Source organism: Mya arenaria, chromosome 13 (genome assembly GCF_026914265.1).
Source record: "Mya arenaria isolate MELC-2E11 chromosome 13, ASM2691426v1".
Lineage (NCBI taxonomy): Eukaryota > Metazoa > Mollusca > Bivalvia > Myida > Myidae > Mya > Mya arenaria.
Window position 1 is genome coordinate 45,776,303 of NC_069134.1, and position 22,055 is coordinate 45,798,357.

At 34.8% G+C, this 22,055-nt stretch overlaps 1 long non-coding RNA gene across 1 annotated transcript in view; it reads right to left on the reverse strand.

Annotated features, from left to right (window-relative positions):
* Positions 1-306: 306 nt before the first annotated feature.
* The window catches only part of LOC128214461 (uncharacterized), a 50,415-nt gene continuing 28,666 nt past the window's right edge, over positions 307-22,055 (reverse strand). The window contains exon 4 of the long non-coding RNA XR_008257925.1: positions 307-1,767. This is a non-coding gene — a long non-coding RNA (uncharacterized LOC128214461). The remainder of the gene's footprint in view (positions 1,768-22,055) is intronic.

Consider the following 22,055-nt stretch of genomic DNA (forward strand, 5'->3'; position numbering starts at 1 on the left):
AGTCTATTGACGCCATGAAACAACCAGGTGTTATAAGCCGTATAGCCGCATGTAAACTTTCCATTTTAAAATGTATGTACTCGATTGACTCATTAAGAGATTTTAAGTTTAATATCACTCTGTATGAACCATTAGATTTTGGCCTTAAAAACACTGTTGAGATAAATTCTCCATCACAATGCTCTGTAGTCTCAATTACGCCTTTAAGTGAAAGGCCCTTTATTTCTCTAGTCAGCACTATTGTCTCTTTTGAATTTAATTTAGTTTCACGTACATGAGTCTGATTTGGCGTGTCAATAAATTCTATGGTACAGGCATAAACAGTCTCTAAAATACTCTTGTCAGTGGTCAGTTGTTCCCTTTGGGTACCGAAATGCTTTAGTCTGCCTGCTAATTTAATGCAGTTAATGTTAGAGTAACTCACCTCAGCTACATTGCAGGTTGAGGTTAATGTTTGGCATGTTGTTTGGGAGTCGCACTGGACTGTCCCCTGTGCGGTCCTCCTCGAGGATATCCCCTCCCCCTCTGTGTTTGAGGATAACGCTGTGGATACGGTCGTTGTCCTAAAAAAAGAGCCTGATTTCCGGAAGGTACGGTCTTTCGCGTCAGGTGTCTGCCTGAATTTTCATGCACGTACTTTGAATCCAATTTTGTTTGATTCAGTTATTGATTTCAACTGATCAGTTATATTGTCTCCGAATAACATCTGTGTGACTGGATTAGTATTGGAACATATGGCCTGATATTCCTCGTTCAAGTCGCGCTTGATTGACTCACGCCTGCAGGCATTAGCATCTGCATTTCCCACGGCAGTCAGTGCTACGGCATCCACTAATTTTGTGACAAGTTCATCGAAATTCAAACTCTCCTGGCAATCCCGTCCTGCAACCAAGCTATCAATCACCTGCATGATCGGCACCATAGCTCATAGTGTGAACTGCTGAATCTTTTGAAGCTTCACGTCTTTTGAACGCGTTTTCGCTTGATTTATTCTCCATATTTCAGGATTTACTTTAGGAGGATTTAACTTTGTGACGTTTTCTGGCACGGGGTACTTATCTGCAAAATCATTCCGTTTTTTGTCTTCCATTGTCTTGTCAATGATTTTGTCCGTCAAACTGGCAAGAGGTCCCGAAACTGGTGAGCCTTTAGCTTCACTCAATGACAAAGCCGCGGCAATATATACCAGCCGCCGTAACTGGCTGGCTGCAGCTGGCCTGGTCAGCGACATCAGACGTTGGCATTGAGGAAGACTCGTCTTCACTCTCATTGCATGGTTCTTGCATTTGTTTGCGAAGTCGATCAACGTCTGACTTCAAATGCGCAAAATTTTGCATCATCTCTTGCATTAATGCAATTTGTTCCTGTTGGCCTTTCTGAATGGTCAACAAATCATTCTGTGGTGCCCGAGAATTATCCCGTTTAGGCACGTCCGAACTGTCTTCCTGATTACAGGGTATGTCTGTTACAGTTGGACAAAGTTCTTGTGATATTTTTTTGCAACATACCACCATCCATGATTAGTGTGATACACAATAACTGTTTATTTCCAAGTGTCTAATTAAAAACTACAATGATTATAACCAAAACTATTTAAATTCACAAATAACATTTTATAAATCCGATGTATCACTAATTCTTATAACCACTATGAGCTATCACTCTACAGTAAAGATAATATTGATGTGTACTCAGCAAGGGCTAGGACGCAATTGACCAGTAGGGCTGCTGACGCATATCTCACTGGGGCCATCACGTGACTTTGTGCTGAAGGAGAAATATTTATATGCTTAACTGAAATATCACTAAAATTGCTCAATATTGAATTAACAAAACAAAATACATTTCAACTTATGGCTATTCCATTTAAACATATAACCGGGGGGGGGGGTACTTTTTAATTATATCCACCCACCCCCCTACAGAAGCAGTAATACCCTTTTGGGGTCCAAATCAGTGTTAAAAGTAACCCACCCATATACTATTAAAATAATTGCCTTCCCATGTGGGCTATATGTTGACCTAGAATAGCCCTAATAACTATGTATATAGACATATAGACAGTTCTGAGTTAACATGTAATAATAATGTGTGTGAACATTTGCAGAAAATCTGGTCTCCCCTAGCAAAAGAGACTGAGAGAGCATGGAGGTTATTGACGTCACCCTAGGAGGGAGGATGGCATGCTGGAGTTTCAGTTGGCTAATTACACAAGACTGACTGTTTTCATGGAAATGATTTTGCTTCCTTATTCTACCTTGACAAATTTTGATCAACTGACAACAGAAATAAGTGTACATTTTCATCTTAAACAAAGCAGTTCTTATATCAGCAGCTATGTCAAAATAGAACTGAACAGCTTGGAATGAGACCAACTTTCTTTATTTACACATATGAATTACTATCCACTCAAAGCGCATCATTCAATCACGTGACACAATGATGAACCCAAGTGAATTTACAGTCGAAGAGAGATAATCCTGTAATGAGAGAATGCAGTAAGTTAATCAGATGTGTTTCCCTTGCCTTTGTAAAGAAGAAGTGGGAAATCTCAAGCTTGATTGATTGTCGTGCACAGTTGAAGTCCACAGAGATGTTTGTTTTACTTTGTTTTAGAAAACTTGATTGTTTTACTTGGAAAATGATGTTCTGATGGTTAGTATTGATTTGCATTTGTAGTCTTTTGCGTTTGTCTTGGGTTAGCAATGGATTGGAATGATCATTATTTCATTCAGCTGCATTTATCTAGTTTTGTCATGTATTTTCACGACATCAGCAGATTTTGTATATAAAACGAGAATGGCAGTTCCGTGATATTCTTTTAGCCTCTTTCCATATACTAATATATGTGGGTTTGGTTACAGATGATAACATGCATGGATAACAGAAGTCACCAAGGGAGTACGAGGGAGTAGGAGTGTTTGATTCCACAAATCAGTAAGTTCCATGTCAATGTTTTGTTTTATGATGTACTTTGTTGTTGTTGTTGTAATCGCTTGTATTATATCATGGCTGCGAGACAGTGGCTCCAGCTCTTTTAGGAGCTGTGTATAAAAAAGATTGTGATATTAGATGAAATAACGAGTCATACTTACGTTTTATGGTGATTTTCGTTCTTTTGCTCTAGCTCGGAAGTGTCATTTGCTCTTTTTGAACGGGGGCCCTTAGTTAAACATTGGTCACTGATATAAATGGTTACTTCAGGTGAAGTTGTGATTCCGAGTAATTGTGTGCGATATTACAAAATTTCTAATAGTTATCATCGTTGTGTATACAACTGTAATACAATTGGAAGATTCAGCTTTCATAAATTTACAAATGAATAAGAAGAATAAAGAAATCAATGGATGGTGAAAATAAGAGATACAGGCTAAGATTTCCAGGTAAGATTTTTCATTAACAACATAGCAATTGCTTTGACTGTTTGAGGTTAATGTAATTGAGGATATTGTATATCTTTGACAATATATATTAGCTGGCTATCCCTGATGTTAAATATGATACAGAAAATCCTAAAAAATATGTGTTATTTCTTTAAATTAGAAAGTGATAATGTTGTACAGTTACTATACATGCATATACAAATTTGGTCCTTTTTCCCAGCAGATTTAAAAAAGAATGGCCATCTTTCATTTTAAGACAGAGGATTTATTAGGATGGACACCTTCAAAGACGCAAAGGCTAAGAAAGAAACAATTCGTAATGTTTCTGACTGGAGTGGGGAGACAACACCAATAATATTGCTGAACAGAAAGTCCACTGTCACATCATAACCCAAAACTAAACGGTATACATTTTGTTCTTAGTAAAAACGAACGGCAGTCTGTAAAATGTTTTGCAATTGTTTGCTTCTTTTTTAAACACCAAGCAACTATTTTATTCCTTTATCAAACTTTGAATTACAATAATGCACTTGAACTACAACATTCAATTCGTACTAGTATTCAAGAAACTTGGTATTTATTATTGCAGCATTGATCGACGATTTCACTAATTATTTCAGATTAAAATTGGATGAGGATGATAATGCAACATTGACAACTGTTTTTCAGCCTGGTGGAAGCAGGGAGGGTATTCTCACAGCGACCTCTTTACATGATTTTTGATTTAAACATATTTTATTCAATATGTTTTTATATATAATCATCGAAGTTCACATAAAATACAATTTAAATATATCATAATGATCAACAAAGAGAGATTTATGACATGCTGATTACTACTGACAAACTAAGTAACTTATATACAGGATTCTCTTCATATATTTAACGTTTCTAACATTTTATCAATGTCTAGAACCATCCGCTTTATTCACTGTTCAGTCATGGTCGTCGGGCGATGTATATATAATAGCTAAATAAAGTTATTGAAAAAGAAAATTTCAACTTTGTTTTTCACATTTTCCCACAAATCTGTATCTAAGTATATTGTCTTATTGTGATTGTCTTTTTCACACTAGACAGAAAAGTCATGTCCACAGCACACGTTTAGGGCTATGACGCTGTTTCACACTGTGCATAATACACATGGGTCATGTTCATTTTCTTTTAATTCTATCTGACATTAAATAATGATATACTGAGTCTATTGCTAAGGTAAAGATCCATTTTATATCATTACACTTGTAATGTATATCAAACAATTTAAGTGCTCAGTTTATTTAATATTTCTACATGTACACTTAGACTACCTGGCAATAATATGGATCTTTAGATCGACTTTCTTCTTGATTTATCACAACTTCCAGATACCTTACATACTGTTTCGAGTGGCTAAACTGAAAGGAAGATATAACTCAAATAGTATTTTAATTGTTGATAATGTGATTTATTTACACAAACGTACAGCAGATGCAAGACTCTAATGGATAAACAGAAGGATAAATATCCTCGATATTGAATTTGCAAGATACTCAACTTAAATAGATCATCAAATAGATGGTTAATGGTCACCAATTAGTCATGGTATTTATTATGAGATTGGAGCTTTATATCAATTCAACTCAATACACACCTAGTTTCCCTAAGTATGATAAGATTTTCTACTGAATGAAGTTATGTAAACACGTTAAGGATTTAAAATTGTACTTACCTGTAGCTAGAATGTATTGTATGATTACTATGGGAAGCCATTCTGCTTATCAGCAATGTTTACATCTGACCCATCTGAGCCTCGCTCTGGGCACCTCATGTTTTATTCATGAGGTTAATATTAAGAAAGGCATATGTACTCAGTAGCGATGCGTAGTCGAGTGTAGTAATCTCCCCTTATGCATCTCATGAATATTAATTTTTCACGGAAGGCGACTCAATGCTGGTACCGGTTTTATACACCCTTTAAAACACATGTATATCAACATTTGCGGAGAACCATGTGGCTATTTATAGTTAATTAGATGATGAAATATTCTGGGATCCAGTCAGAGTTCACTGAAAACGTGGTTTTTCTAAAGAAAAACGAAAGTGAATATTTGATTAAACGTTGTTTTTTCATGTTTTAAGGCAAGTACGAAGGATTATTTGGTTTGTATTTAAGTATGGGAGGGGTCTCTCATAGTTTTTATCGCTTGATACGAAAACAACTGGACTATGAACGTTTTTAGACCATTTATAGACTTCGCCAAAATGTAAACAAAAATCCAAAATGGCTGCCGCGAAGTGAAACTACAGTTTTCACTTTGTCAATGTTTGATGATTAATGCATGAAGCAGTCGCTGACAGCTTCAAAATGCAAGTAAACCTTGTGTAAATAGGTGTTAACATTAAGAATGAATACATTCTATGTCTTTTCTTTAAATATTTGTTAAAAAAACATGTTTTTTTCACAAAGTTTGTGTTCGTTTCCAGTTTCGTACGGTTTCGTTCTCAAATATGTTTACAGTATGTAATAAAGACGTGTTTATATAAAATAAAGCCCGAGAAAAATGCAAGATTTGGGTTACATCAGTAGTTTTCTAACTGAAATGTGATATTGGGTTCATCTTCAAGTGTTGGCTTCATCGCACCTGTCATGAGCAGATTTTGGTCGTGGTGGAACACTAAAAAGTTGAACCCATCAATTTAAACTGGTATGCCAGAGATGTGTTAATTGAGTATGTTGTGTAGGCTATAAGGGCGTCAATGATTGTATGTTTGGGTGTTGTTGATTTATTTATTTTCCTTTCTTATTATTTTAAACAGACCCGGGAGGTACTGTTAAGAACCAGCCAGACAGCCCACCCGCCGAGCTGCCCACCCGGCCGAGCTGTACTTTGTGTATGCCAACATGCCAACATGCTGTAATTTGTTAGTACTTCAAGATCATATAATGGAAAATTGTATCCAAACTGAAGTATAAAGTGAGTAAGTTTGGGTCATATAAGCCCCTTGATACTGTTTGTTCCATTCCTAAATGAATCCCTTTCATGTTGTTTGTCGATCATTTCTGGTGCGGCTTTGATAATAATATTATTTTCTAATGAAACTGCTGACTCGTATTAGTCTTTGGTCTGTATTGTGCATATATTCGCACATTTTGTTTGCTCTTTTAAGCAAACATTACATTAATTAATTTTAAAAATCTATAAGCAATTAAACAAAACTTACTGCACATTTGATGCAGAATGATGTTTTATTAGTGTGCATATGATTTTCAGCTTATGGACAAGAAAACATCTACTTCAACAATCACAGCAACACAATGAGATCCCTATTTTAAAGAAATAATGCCACCTTTCATTAATTCGTTAATTCATTCCACCAATCATTCATATATATTCATTTATATATATATATGCAGTTTATACATTGAAAAACTTGACATTTCTTAAGGCAAAAGAAATATAAAGTGAACCACTTTCATAAAGATTAGAGCCTTTTCCCTTCATGCATTGAAAAACAACCTTAATACATTATAAATGTCTTAAAACCCTAATGTATTGTTTATTTCAATAGCCAGCCTGGTTGCTGTAGCCAAAGGGGAATTTACATTTCTCAAGACAAAAGAAATAAAAACTGAGCAACTTTCATAAAGATTAGAGCCTTTTCCCTTCATGCATTAAAAAACAACCTTCATACATTATAAATGTCTTAAAACCCTAATGTATTGTTTATTTCAATAGCCAGCCTGGCTGCTGTAGCCACAGGGTAATTTTCAAGGACAAGAACCAGTGCTGATAAAAATGTGGTCTCATGTGGTTTTCCATACCGCCATTCAGCAAGGATTTCAGAGAAAGGAATACTGTCTCCAATTAAGAAGAAATTCTAAGCATATCTGGTTTTAATGCTTTCAAAATGAATCTGGGTACTCAATAAGATGAGATTAACCTTTGAATTGTTAAAAACTGATAGCAAAATGTCCAAAAGACTATATATTTCATAAAATTTGTCCTGAAAATCTTTCAATTCATGAGCTTTTCTGCATATTTATCACATTTATGACCACATAAAAGGTTGTGTATGCCTCAAAAGAGTGTTTACATGCCTTTTTCAAACTTTAACAGTATTGGCAGATAGTTTTATAAATGTAAAACATTGCTTTTGTGTCTTGCTTGCAGATCATGATGTCCCAATAAGCTCCAGTTAGCTGCGCCTTTTTCTTCCCACCGGTAGTCCTGCAATCTGAATCCAGGAGATGCAGCTTTGAATCCAATATCTCAGACGAATGAATATGTAAGTCAACTCTGTAGTACTTGTTTGTGTGTTAATGATCAAAAGAGCGAGATTTATAGCAAATCAGGTGTAAATAGGCAACTTACAGACATTGTTGAAGTGCTGTACTCTGATTTTAATGCCAAATCTAGCCTTCGAAACAGATACTTAAAGTAAAACAAATATTAAAAATGGGCATATTAAAGCTATCTCTGCATTTTCTACATCATGTAGCCACCTCATACATGAAAACACTAGCAGTTGTCATGAATATTTCAATTTTGGTGTTTTTTTACCATTTCTTTTGTTGCGCCATTTGTCCCTGAAGCAAACAGTTTGGCATATAGTGGTATTTAGAGGCTATTTATACTTTGCGGAACGGAACGAAACGGAACGGAACAAACATTGAGGCACCACACGGGGCACAGCATTTTTTTACTAATATGTAAATATATTAAATAATAATAATGATATATTGAAACTGCCTAGCGAACAGTCGATCAAGGGCTTTTTCGAACTGAACCATCTGAAAACCCACTTCTAAATGGATATTAAAATCTTCGGGACTGCAAACAGTTGTTCCGTTTCGTTCCGCAAAGTATAAATATCCCATAGAATAATGATATTTAGCGGAACGGAACGGAACAAGATTTATTTTTTCTTGTCAATGGAATTTTTCATCCCGGTATATTACAGGTACACGAATTTATTACATGCAACCTAGCTGTTTTAAAAAACTATGTTCTTGACTTAGTCAATATAGGAAATCCTATCGCCATAAAATTTATATATTTAAATGTTTTGCACTTGTTGCAGTAATTTAATATTTATTATTCATATAAACTGACGAATGAAAAAAAAATGAGTAGACAATCTAAATATTTTTTGGCGATATCAGGACCTCTTTAATATGTATCGAATGGCCGTCATATCCAGTACACTCATTTTGTATTATATAAAATTCTAAAAAATATTAATGATCATCGTAAACAAATTAAATTTGAAAACATGCTTGCCATATATAAATTGATATTACATGCACTAATAAAGTTGAAATATCACTATTACAGTCGGCATTGTGTACAAACCATGTCTTCAACTTTATAAATTGTGATTCCGTTTCGTTCCGCAAAGTATAAATATCCCCTAAGATAATGATATTTAGCGGAACGGAACGGAACAAGATTTGTAGCTGCCAACTTCCCTACATGAATCAGAGGTGGAGGACAAATGATGTCAGACTAAATGTCTTATCAAATCGGCACGGAGAACATTGCCCGCCCAAGGATCGAACTTAGACACCGACGCTCCTACTTATTGATCTAAGCGGGCGGGTTGGAAACTTCTATAATTATCGTAAACAAATTCAATTTAAAAACATATAATTTGAATGTGCATGCACTGATAAAGCTGAAATACATGTATCACTATTACAGTCAGCATTGTGTACAAACCATGTCTTCAACTCTATAAATTGTGATTCCGTTTCGTTCCGCAAAGTATAAATATCCCCTAGGATAATGATATTTAGCGGAACGGAACGGAACAAGATTTGTTATTTATGACTCATTTCCTCCTTTATAATGCTTGTATAAACTTCACTTATATATAATCAGTTATCCTGCTATCCTGCGCTGCTAATGAAGACTCTTCACTTTGTTTTTAGAAATGACAACATATTAATCATATACAGAAAAGTGGAAACTATCTAATCTTACACAAATTAAATTTGAGAACATGTTTGCCATATATTTTTTTTGAAATTACATGCACTAATAAAGCTGAAATATCACTATTACAGTCAGCATTGTGTACAAACCTTGTCTTCAACTCTATAAATTGTGATTCCGCTTCGTTCCGCAAAGTATAAATATCCCCTAGGATAATGATATTTAGCGGAACGGAACGGTAAAGATTTGTAGCTGCCAACTTCCCTACATGAATCAGAGGCGGAGGACAAATATTGTCAGACTAAATGTCTTATCAAATCGGCACGGAGAACATTGCCCGCTCAAGGATCGAACTACCGACACCGACGCTCCTTCCTATTGATTTAAGCGGGCGAGTTGGAAACTTATATAATATCGTAAACAAATTAAATTTAAAACATGTTTGTCATACATAATTTGATTGTGCATGCACTAATAAATCTGAAATATCACTATTAAAGTCAGCGTTGTGTACAAACCACGTCTTCAACTCTATAAATTGTGATTCCGTTTCGTTCCGCAAAGTATGCAGAAATGTGGAAGCTGTAAATGTATCAACGTAATATCATTTTAACCTTAACCATGTGGGGTGGGGTGTTGAACTTCTTAATGCAGTATTCTGCAATCTTGGTATAACAGCCCTATGTAATGGGGTAGATCAGGACTGTTTGAAAAGTAAGTAATGTTGCAATTTTTTATGTTATGTATAACTCCACTGAATATGTCGTGTTTGAAAATAGGCGTTTTCATGGTTTTAACAAATTAAACGGTGCCAGTTTTGTTTTGTAAATACTAAAAGCTTGTCTTGTTCAGTTTTCCACCATGATTCACGCGAATAACAAGTCGCAATTTTTAAAATTGATACAATTTATCTTATATAATTATTATGCATTACTCCAAGATGTCAACAACAAAAAAACCCACAATTAAATCATTACGGTAAATTTTCATTTGAAGTACAAAATATGAAAAATATAAAACTGGTTAATGACTGAAATGACTTTCTCTTAAAACTCTTAATCCCCTGCCCAACCCACTTGTTCATCCTGATTTACCTATAACATTTGTGTCTATTTACTTTCTGACTCAGGGGTGTACCCAACACACACTTTATCCTAAAAGAATGCAAGCATCCATTTACTAAGCCTAAATATATTTCATAGCACTGAAAAAGAAATAAAGCTTTAAGTATCAATTATATCATTTATACATAATTGCCTCAAGTTTCTTTTTTTTCTGCGGAGATATTAGACAAATTCTGACAGCATAATTATATACGTATTTGCACTTCACAAAAATTTAAAATCTAATCAAAAATGCTTGCATTTCACTATTTTGTGCGTACACTGGCAAATACTCTTAATTTCTGCTTTTTCATGTATCTCTTTGTAACAATTGTTAATTTTGTATAACATTAAAGTATTACTGAATGATATTTTGAAAAAAACAAAATATCTTGTTTACTCCAAAAGTTTGAAGAAAAGTCAATTCTGATTGTCACAGAAGGCAAAAGCAATTCTTGTTTTGGGGTTAATTAATACCTTCACTCAGAAGTTGAAAAGGCTGACCCCTTAATTCAAAAATGTCTACTATTGCATTATAGTACCTACAGCAAAGAAAATAAAACAATAATTTGTCTGTAATAATAAAGTTAAGAAACTTACTATACAGTGTTGCAGTGAAAAAGACACTGATAGAGGAAATAAATTTCCCGCAATACTGTAGTAAGTAGACATACTACTGTATTGCGGTAAATCATTTTATCTTAGTGAGTTACTACTATATTGCATTTTTTGAAAAAATAACAAAAAAAATAGAATGTGAGCTTTATATTTTTACAGCTTATGTACAGTATTACCATGAAATACAATGAAAAATGACAAAAAGTCAATTTCGGTAAAAATGTGAGTTACTACAGTATTGCGTTCAACCCTCGTATATCTATAAAGAAAAACTTGGACCAGTCTGACATTCTAAAAACTGTTAAAATTCAGGCAACAAGCAACTATTCTAGCATATACTGTACATTAAAGTAAAACATATAAAATCCATAAAATTACATGTCAATTCATAATTAATCAGTCAATTTATGATGATCACAATGTTGAGGCTGCTGTTGCCCTTTCTGGTCCTAGTAAGACTAGAAACACATCTAGGAGAAAACTGTTCATTGAACAATCACAAATAAAACATGTAATTATATGTTTAACTCATTTACGTATAACATGCAATATAACATGAGCCCATACTGTATTCAAGCTATGCTACTACCACCTGTGGTATTCCATGGAGATTTTCGTTTAAAATGCTTAGTGTTAATACAATATCGTACTTAAAATGGACTGAGGATCTTTGGACAGTAGTGGCAGTATCAGCATTAACAACCGTAGCAGATAAATTGTATCAATTTTAAAAATTGCGACTTGTTATTCGCGTGAATCATGGTGGAAAACTGAACAAGACAAGCTTTTAGTATTTACAAAACAAAACTGACACCGTTTAATTTGTTAAAACCATGAAAACGCCGATTTTCAAACACGACATATTCAGTGGAGTTATACATAACATAAAAAATTGCAACATTACTTACTATTCAAACAGTCCTGATCTACCCCATTACATAGGGCTGTTATACCAAGATTGCAGAATACTGCATTTAGAAGTTCAACACCCCACCCCACATGGTTAAGGTTAAAATGATATTACGTTGATACATTTACAGCTTCCACATTTCTGCATACTTTGCGGAACGAAACGGAATCACAATTTATAGAGTTGAAGACGTGGTTTGTACACAACGCTGACTTTAATAGTGATATTTCAGATTAATTAGTGCATGCACAATCAAATTATGTATGGCAAACATGTTTTAAATTTAATTTGTTTACGATATTATATAAGTTTTCAACTCGCCCGCTTAAATCAATAGGAAGGAGCGTCGGTGTCGGTAGTTTGATCCTTGAGCGGGCAATGTTCTCCGTGCCGATTTGATAAGACATTTAGTCTGACAATATTTGTCCTCCGCCTCTGATTCATGTGGGAAAGTTGGCAGTTACAAATCTTGTTCCGTTCCGTTCCGCTAAATATCATTATCCTAGGGGATATTTATACTTTGCGGAACGAAGCGGAATCTCAATTTATAGAGTTGAAGACAAGGTTTGTACACAATGCTGACTGTAATAGTGATATTTCAGCTTTATTAGTGCATGTAATTTCAAAAAAAATATATGGCAAACATGTTCTCAAATTTAATTTGTGTAAGATTATATAGTTTCCACTTTTCTGTATATGATTAATATGTTGTCATTTCTAAAAACAAAGTGAAGAGTCTTCATTAGCAGCGCAGGATAGCAGGATAACTGATTATATATAAGTGAAGTTTATACAAGCATTATAAAGGAGGAAATGAGTCATAAATAACAAATCTTGTTCCGTTCCGTTCCGCTAAATATCATTATCCTAGGGGATATTTATACTTTGCGGAACGAAACGGAATCACAATTTATAGAGTTGAAGACATGGTTTGTACACAATGCTGACTGTAATAGTGATACATGTATTTCAGCTTTATTAGTGCATGCACATTCAAATTATATGTTTTTAAATTGAATTTGTTTACGATAATTATAGAAGTTTCCAACCCGCCCGCTTAGATCAATAAGTAGGAGCGTCGGTGTCTAAGTTCGATCCTTGGGCGGGCAATGTTCTCCGTGCCGATTTGATAAGACATTTAGTCTGACATCATTTGTCCTCCACCTCTGATTCATGTAGGGAAGTTGGCAGCTACAAATCTTGTTCCGTTCCGTTCCGCTAAATATCATTATCCTAGGGGATATTTATATTTAGCGGAACGGAACGGAATCACAATTTATAGAGTTGAAGACATGGTTTGTACACAATGCTGACTGTAATAGTGATACATGTATTTCAGCTTTATTAGTGCATGCACATTCAAATTATATGTTTTTAAATTGAATTTGTTTACGATAATTATAGAAGTTTCCAACCCGCCCGCTTAGATCAATAAGTAGGAACGTCAGTGTCTAAGTTCGATCCTTGGGCGGGCAATGTTCTCCGTGCCGATTTGATAAGACATTTAGTCTGACATCATTTGTCCTCCACCTCTGATTCATGTAGGGAAGTTGGCAGCTACAAATCTTGTTCCGTTCCGTTCCGCTAAATATCATTATCCTAGGGGATATTTATACTTTGCGGAACGAAACGGAATCACAATTTATAGAGTTGAAGACATGGTTTGTACACAATGCTGACTGTAATAGTGATACATGTATTTCAGCTTTATTAGTGCATGCACATTCAAATTATATGTTTTTAAATTGAATTTGTTTACGATAATTATAGAAGTTTCCAACCCGCCCGCTTAGATCAATAAGTAGGAGCGTCGGTGTCTAAGTTCGTTCCTTGGGCGGGCAATGTTCTCCGTGCCGATTTGATAAGACATTTAGTCTGACATCATTTGTCCTCCACCTCTGATTCATGTAGGGAAGTTGGCAGCTACAAATCTTGTTCCGTTCCGTTCCGCTAAATATCATTATCCTAGGGGATATTTATACTTTGCGGAACGAAACGGAATCACAATTTATAGAGTTGAAGACATGGTTTGTACACAATGCTGACTGTAATAGTGATACATGTATTTCAGCTTTATTAGTGCATGCACATTCAAATTATATGTTTTTAAATTGAATTTGTTTACGATAATTATAGAAGTTTCCAACCCGCCCGCTTAGATCAATAAGTAGGAGCGTCGGTGTCTAAGTTCGATCCTTGGGCGGGCAATGTTCTCCGTGCCGATTTGATAAGACATTTAGTCTGACATCATTTGTCCTCCACCTCTGATTCATGTAGGGAAGTTGGCAGCTACAAATCTTGTTCCGTTCCGTTCCGCTAAATATCATTATCTTAGGGGATATTTATACTTTGCGGAACGAAACGGAATCACAATTTATAAAGTTGAAGACATGGTTTGTACACAATGCCGACTGTAATAGTGATATTTCAACTTTATTAGTGTATGTAATATCAATTTATATATGGCAAGCATGTTTTCAAATTTAATTTGTTTACGATGATTATTAATATTTTTTTAGAATTTTATATAATACAAAATGAGTGTACTGGATATGACGGCCATTCGATACATATTAAAGAGGTCCTGATATCGCCAAAAAATATTTAGATTGTCTACTCATTTTTATTTCATTCGTCAGTTTATATGAATAATAAATATTAAATTACTGCAACAAGTGCAAAACATTTAAATATATAAATTTTATGGCGATAGGATTTCCTATATTGACTAAGTCAAGAACATAGTTTTTTAAAACAGCTAGGTTGCATGTAATAAATTCGTGTACCTGTAATATACCAGGATGAAAAATTCCATTGACAAGAAAAAATAAATCTTGTTCCGTTCCGTTCCGCTAAATATCATTATTCTATGGGATATTTATACTTTGCGGAACGAAACGGAACAACTGTTTGCAGTCCCGAAGATTTTAATATCCATTTAGAAGTGGGTTTTCAGATGGTTCAGTTCGAAAAAGCCCTTGATCGACTGTTCGCTAGGCAGTTTCAATATATCATTATTATTATTTAATATATTTACATATTAGTAAAAAAATGCTGTGCCCCGTGTGGTGCCTCAATGTTTGTTCCGTTCCGTTTCGTTCCGTTCCGCAAAGTATAAATAGCCGTATTGAGACTGTCTATAAACACATTATCACTAAATTTCTTTTGTTAAACTGAACAGTTCTGCTACCTTTGTATATAAGTGGATAAGAAAAGCAAAATTTTGACAAGTTGAAGCATTTCAGTTTGGCTCTATGTCATTTTTGTTATGCGATGGTAATTTGTACGTAGTATGTGCTTCCGTGCGTCTGTAAACAATTCATGTTTACACGATACAGTCTTCAGTTTTGATTGTATCTTGATGAAACCTGTACAGTATTAACATATCCATTAGAGCTCGGTTTCTTTTGAAAACCAGCCAGAGACGACCATGCTTACATAGATTATGGGCCTTGATAGTATAAAAATCCTGTAAACAATTGCTCGTTAACAGTATACAGCCTTCAGTTTTGATTGTATCTCGATGAAACTTGTACAGTATCTACATCAGAGCTTGGTTCCTTTCGAAAACCAGCCAGATCCGCCCAGGCATGCCTAGATTATGGGCCTCGATAGTATAAAAATCAGTTTGTCAGTAAACAATTGCTCGTTAACACGATACAGCCTTCAGTTTTGATTGTATCTCGATGAAACTTGTACAGTATCTACATATCCATAAGAGCTCGGTTCCTTTTGAAAACCAGATCCACTCAGCCAGTAGAGCAAACGCCCTTTTGGGCCTCTTGTTTATATAAAACTCTAAGCGCAAAAGAAGTGCAAAAACCTTATTTTGCTTAGAAAAAAACTTATAAGAGGTCATTTTTGTGGTGCTGTTCTGTAGACACCATTGAAAGCTACAAGGAAAACTTTACTTGGTCAAAGTATTCCAATGCATAAGGAAATAATGGCTTTTCAAAGGTTTGCGGCTTACCATTTGAGGGAAATGGCTGTTTCTGCTTTTTATGAAAATACCACAGGTGCTAATATTTGTCTCAATCATTTATTGTTTAATATATCATTTCTAAACTTTCAGTATGTGTTGCATATAGCCTGCAGATGAACTATATGAGATTTGAAGCTTGTTCTTCCCTCTATCATGCAATGAATATTAATGACTATGTATGTGGTACATGTACTTTCAGAAAACTGAAGCCCTCAGGAAGTCAATGCCTCCATGGTACTCAGCTCTGATGTACTCAGCTGTGCTGTAACTTGCCTTCAAGCCACTATCCGAAGAACATTCAGACGTTCTAAATGGACCATTGCCCTGTTGCCATGGAAATTATTATGAGGAGGAGCACACAAACTGTCACTGGTTTTGAATATGAGATGTACCACTAACTGACCATAAACTTTTCGGATGCTCTGTTTATTTCATCAGCCAATTTCGATGTAAATTTTACTGAACAATGACAACCAGTCTTACTCATAAGCATCTCTTACTCATTCGTATTCCACAACTAAACATGCTTGCAATTACACTGTGCCATCTATCATAATATAGCAATGCTGCAATGACCACATTTTTTTGTACCAGTTGTTGCTTTACACTGAAATTTTTATTGAAAATGGTGCATAAACACTGACAACACATTAATGTTTCATTCATACATTTGTACATGTTTTTTTCAGTGTATATGTTGATAATGTTAAGACATATTTCATGTGCATTTACACATGTGTTTATTGCCAACCTCATCAAAACATGCATAGTTTGCTCACATACATATTTCCAACACAGACATTTACTGAATGTATTACTACTTTATGTTGATTTTGATATGTAAATAAAACATTGTACTTCTCGTTTGTACAAAACACTTCATTTGCTATGTTGTTTGTTTCCATGTTATGTCTGCATACAGATGGTATTTTCATATCAATTTTTAGCTTGACTCTTCGTAGAATATGGAGAGCTATACTACACACCCAAGTGTCGGCGTTGGCGTCACACCTTGGTTAAGGTTTTGCGTGCAAGCACACATACATGTAGGTTAATTTCTCAGTTACTTCTTGAGGTATCACATTGAGACTTGACACAATGGTACTCAACCATCAAACCTACTAAATTAACCAAGTTAACTCTACTTTGCATTTAATGCAAATTATAGGCTTTTATTATTTGACTTAGAAATTCTAGTTAAGGTTTTGCGTGTAAGCACACATAGGTAAATTTCTCAGCAACTACTCGATGTATTGCATTGAGACTTTATAGAATGGTATTCAACCACTCAATGTCATTGAATAACCAAGATATATAACTGTATTTGCAAATAATTGCCCTTTATTATTAGACTTAAACATTCTGGTTGAAATTTTCCATGTAACCACATTTATGTTAATATCTCACCAAATGAATTGCATTGAAATCTTATCTAACAGCGATCTATTCATGTTTCGCCAAAACTTTTCAATCCTTACACTGAACAGCGGCGGAATAGTCGAGCCCGCTGTCTCTGTGACAGCTCTTGTTCAAAATTAACGTGATGTTCATTTCCATTGTGAAACTTATCCCTTGGGAACAATATTAACATCTTTTAGCATACATGCCTGGATGAGTTTTAAAAAATGACCATATTATGCATACTTACTGCATGAAAATATACAATGACATACATTTCATATCAACTTGTGTATCTGTATTTCCCTTTCAACTACTTCGAAATAACAAACGTCCCAACCCTAAAATGTTCAAACATATTCTACATACATTATTTTTATCTTACACTGTATGTATATATATGTTCTATATGTATATATCACGCCTAATAAAATTGAAGACGTTGTAATGAAACATATGAACCTTGTGTTCCTATCAATTCGTTTCTGAAATTCCTGTCATCATTTGAATAAATTGCTTACTCTCTCGGGGGCCACCGTTCCTCAGCGCTTTCAGCGCTTTGATTTATACACAGCTCCTAAAAGAGCTGGAGCCACTGTTTCGCAGTCGTGTACTGTAAATGTGTGTTTTATATGCTTGAGCCATTTAATTTAATCTGCCACTGCAAACGATTAAATCATATAAGATATTAGACTGTTTACGATGTTAACTTATTCATTATCTTATGATTGTTTATATTTATATTTTCAGGGCGCTCCGATATTATATCTACATTCGATAATGTTGAATATAGAGATATTGAAGAACACAGTGTTTGTTGTTTGGACTATCAAACTGCTACATATGGTAACGTGGACATATAGACCCACCCTCGCTTAGGAATTGCAAATGTATTCTCATCTTAAAACCTGGAATGACCTAGAAAGCAACAAAGGTCTCATTGATCTCAATGATCGCAAAAGAAAAGAGTTGCTGACCATATAGACAATGAAGAAAAACAAGTTTTGAAATTAAAGATTTTATGCTAAAGTTATTTTATATATATATATATATATATATTTACACTATTTATAGTGTACGTATAGACGGATGTTTGTGCATTTATGCACCTGCCATTATTTTACGCGCCTGGGGGGGCGGCGGGCATACACGGGGCTTTAGACAGAACACCATTCCTGAAAGGCGGGAATTTGACAAACTTATTGAATCCGGGTCCCGGGAAATAGACTTTGGCCGGTTTTTACATCCCGGGAATCGGGAATTTCGACGCCACAATATAAAAAAGGGGAGTAACCGCTAAAAGTCGAAAGACGACGGCGATATTTTTATTCGTGTTTTTCTAGTAGCAGACAGCGCATGCATGATGTATGACCTATCGGATTTTTCTGTCGAGAAAATTGTGGGATGGGGTGAGAAGATTGCCCCAGAAATAGGAACAATATTCAAAGGTATACAGGGATTGTATTCTCCATTTATTTTCACCTATACCCAGACATAGTATGCATGGGGCCGAGCGGTTTTCATGTTTGTCATCTGTTTTCGCGAATTAGACCCATATATTTTGCGAGTCTGAGAGGCGTCACATGAAACTCACGATATGTCGTATTAATAATACTAAATCCAAAAAAGAACGTTTACTATACCTGTAGAATATAAACGATTACAGCAGAAAACTTTTAAAAATAAGCATTCATCAACAAAATGAAAGTAGAATTGGTAATCCTATTTCATTGATTCCCGCTTTGTTAAAACGTAAATCAAATATTTCGCAAACACATAGGAGAACCAATCCAACATGTATGATATATTCTTAGCGATTACATGGTTTACTGACATTGTCAGAATGACCTCGATATTAAAGGTACTGTCTCACCTAATTTAAATTTTAAACGCGTACAGAACTGATTCATAGATTTCTGACACTGTCAAAACAGGTAGATTTCAACCTTATCTTTAAGATCAATCTTAGATGTTTATTGAATATGGCCCCAGAAACTTAAAACTAATCAGGTGTACTTTTTTTCCAGAACATATTTTAGCAATGACAAGATATTATACCTAGGTTTCTTTGAGGCCTGCTGCTCTTTTGTCAGCCTGACTGTGAGGGTTCGAATTTGGCAAAATCTTTCACTGTCAAAATTGTGCTAGTTAAAATCGTTTCAACTAGCAAAATGTCAGACAAATTGACAAAATGTAGTAAAAATCGGCCGTCTTACTATTTACCATCTAATTGCAGTCATTTTCTTTTCTCAGTTCAAATCCGTGAGCAAAATTTAGCTATATGGCAGAATTATAACTAAGATTTTAAAAACGTTACGGGCATTTTCGCTAGTATGCTAGCCCAATTCGATCCCAGGATGTTGCATGATAAATCAGCTTTATTCTTGAATCACGCTTAACTACATATATACCGTATATTTCCTAATAAACACCCCTCCCGTAATAAATGCCCCTTCCCCATTTTAAGAACAAAGGCTTTAGGAAATTTCTAAAAGTGCTTTCGATATTCATGTTGTTTCTTTGCACATTTCCATAAAATCGCTGTTTATCCATGCATTTCATTAAGTGACAAAGACTTAATTTTCACCTCAATTATATCCAGTAAAATTCTGATGTAAAAATTTGCATTGGATTTCTTGAAGATATGAAAGAAAATCTTCCAAATACACTATAAATATATTGCGCTAATGTAAGCGCAAGTGTAATAATTGGAGGTATGTTTGGATGAAAAAATAATTTCTGAAGGAAAGTAATGCGAAAATGAGCCATTTTCTTCCATAAGAGGATGAGTATGATCTGTTTATTCAGTAATTGAAATTTTACTCACAAACGCATTATGTTCCTTTAAACTTAAAATTGGTGGATTCTCCTGAAAAAGTACAATGCTGTTTATAATGTCACTGGTAGGCTACTGAAAGTCCTGTCAGTTACGCATACTCTGCATACTCTCAACAAAATACTTTCTGTTAAACAAAAGATATTGACAAAAATTCTCACGTGGACACCTGAATCTGACAGATTATCAATTGCTGCGATACCATGTCATGTGGTCTCCATATCATGTGATTCCCCACCATGATTGCAAAATTAGTTTGATAGACTACTAGCAGATTTTTGAGAAAATAATGTGTTTTCAACAAAAACAAAATTCAGTACCATCTTTGTTCCAATAGAATTAAAAACAAACTATTGTTTTATCTATCAAAATATATATTGGAAATCTTTGTTAAGTTGTGCTACCAAATTATTAATTATTAAACAATCCAGGCTCAAGCTCCTATCCAGGCTCAAGCTCCTATCCAGGCTCAAGCTCCTATACAGGCTCTTGAGTAGGGTGCACCAGATTGTGAGTTTTTTGTAGCTGTGTGTTCATGGTGAGTTATGATTGTCCAATCTTCATGTAACTTGGTCAGAATGTATGGCTGAAATCTCGGCCAAGTTCAAAGCTGGGTCATGCGGGGTCAAAAACTTTGTCACAAGGTCAAAAGTTAGAAAAAGAATGTGAACACATTAGAGGCCACACTTTTGGCCCATTCTTCATGAAACTTAGTGTGAATGTTCATCTTTATGAAGTCTAGATCATGTTCGAAATTGGGTCATGAGGGGTCAAAAATTAAGTCTCTAGGTCAAATCTTAGAACATTTTTGGTCCAATTTAAATGAAACTTAATCAAGTTTGAAACCTTAAAGATTATAAAATTCCCTCTATTTCACGTATAAATGTGGAAGTGTCCAGGTTTGGCCGCAGGAGGAGGAAGAATGTCCTTTTTAGTGACTTTTTTGTGTTAAATTTATCAATTGTGCGTCCGTGTCCGCATTGGTTAAAGTTTTTTAAAAGTTTCATACATTCTATACTATCAAAGAAATTTAACTGAAACTAGGTACGGGTATTAAGTGGGACTACCACTACCATACTCAGAAGGCCCATAACCCTGGATGCATTTTTTTCAGAATTATGCCCCTTATTTACTTGAAAATACCCATTTTATAAGTTTCTTCCAAGTCTAATCATTTGAAAACTATCAAAGTTATTAAACTGAAATTGATACATATATATATATATATTCATTGGGACTATACCTACCTTACTTCAAAGGCTCATTACTCTGGATTCATTATTTTCCTAATGATGTGCCTTTGTACTTATATTTTTTCATTGTTTTTCTGATAGCAGCTTTATTTATTGATTGATCTTTTAGATATTTACCCTCTCCCCTACCCCCGGGGCATTTGATGCACCAAGCAGGCTCAAGGGTGGGGATTTAGACAAAAATGGTTGTCTCTAGGGTGGGGATTTAGACTTCAAACATTTCAAGATGTCAAATTCCACTGGGTCAGCCCGCCGCCCCCCCCCCCCCCCCGGGCGGGCAAAATAATGACAGGTGCATTATTTTTGAAAATGGAATTTTATTGAAATGAATCGATTTCTATTTTTGCTGGTTTGGTGTAAATATGAGAAATATCGAGGATTTAATAACCTTTTTTAGGTGTTTCATCTACAATTGTTTGAAATCATTTATTGAAATTTTCATCCTTTTAATTAAGAAACTATTTCTCTTTAATCTGTTGTATTTTCGGTTAAGTTGGTTTGTGAATAACAAGGCAATCATATGCAAACTCTTTCTAATGAGTAAAGTTTGATTAGTATATATATATATACTCATATGTAACACCATATGATGGAGTTCTACTTGGATCGGTTACATTCTCCATCCATGTTTGCCTTCTTACACAGCGACATTAATTT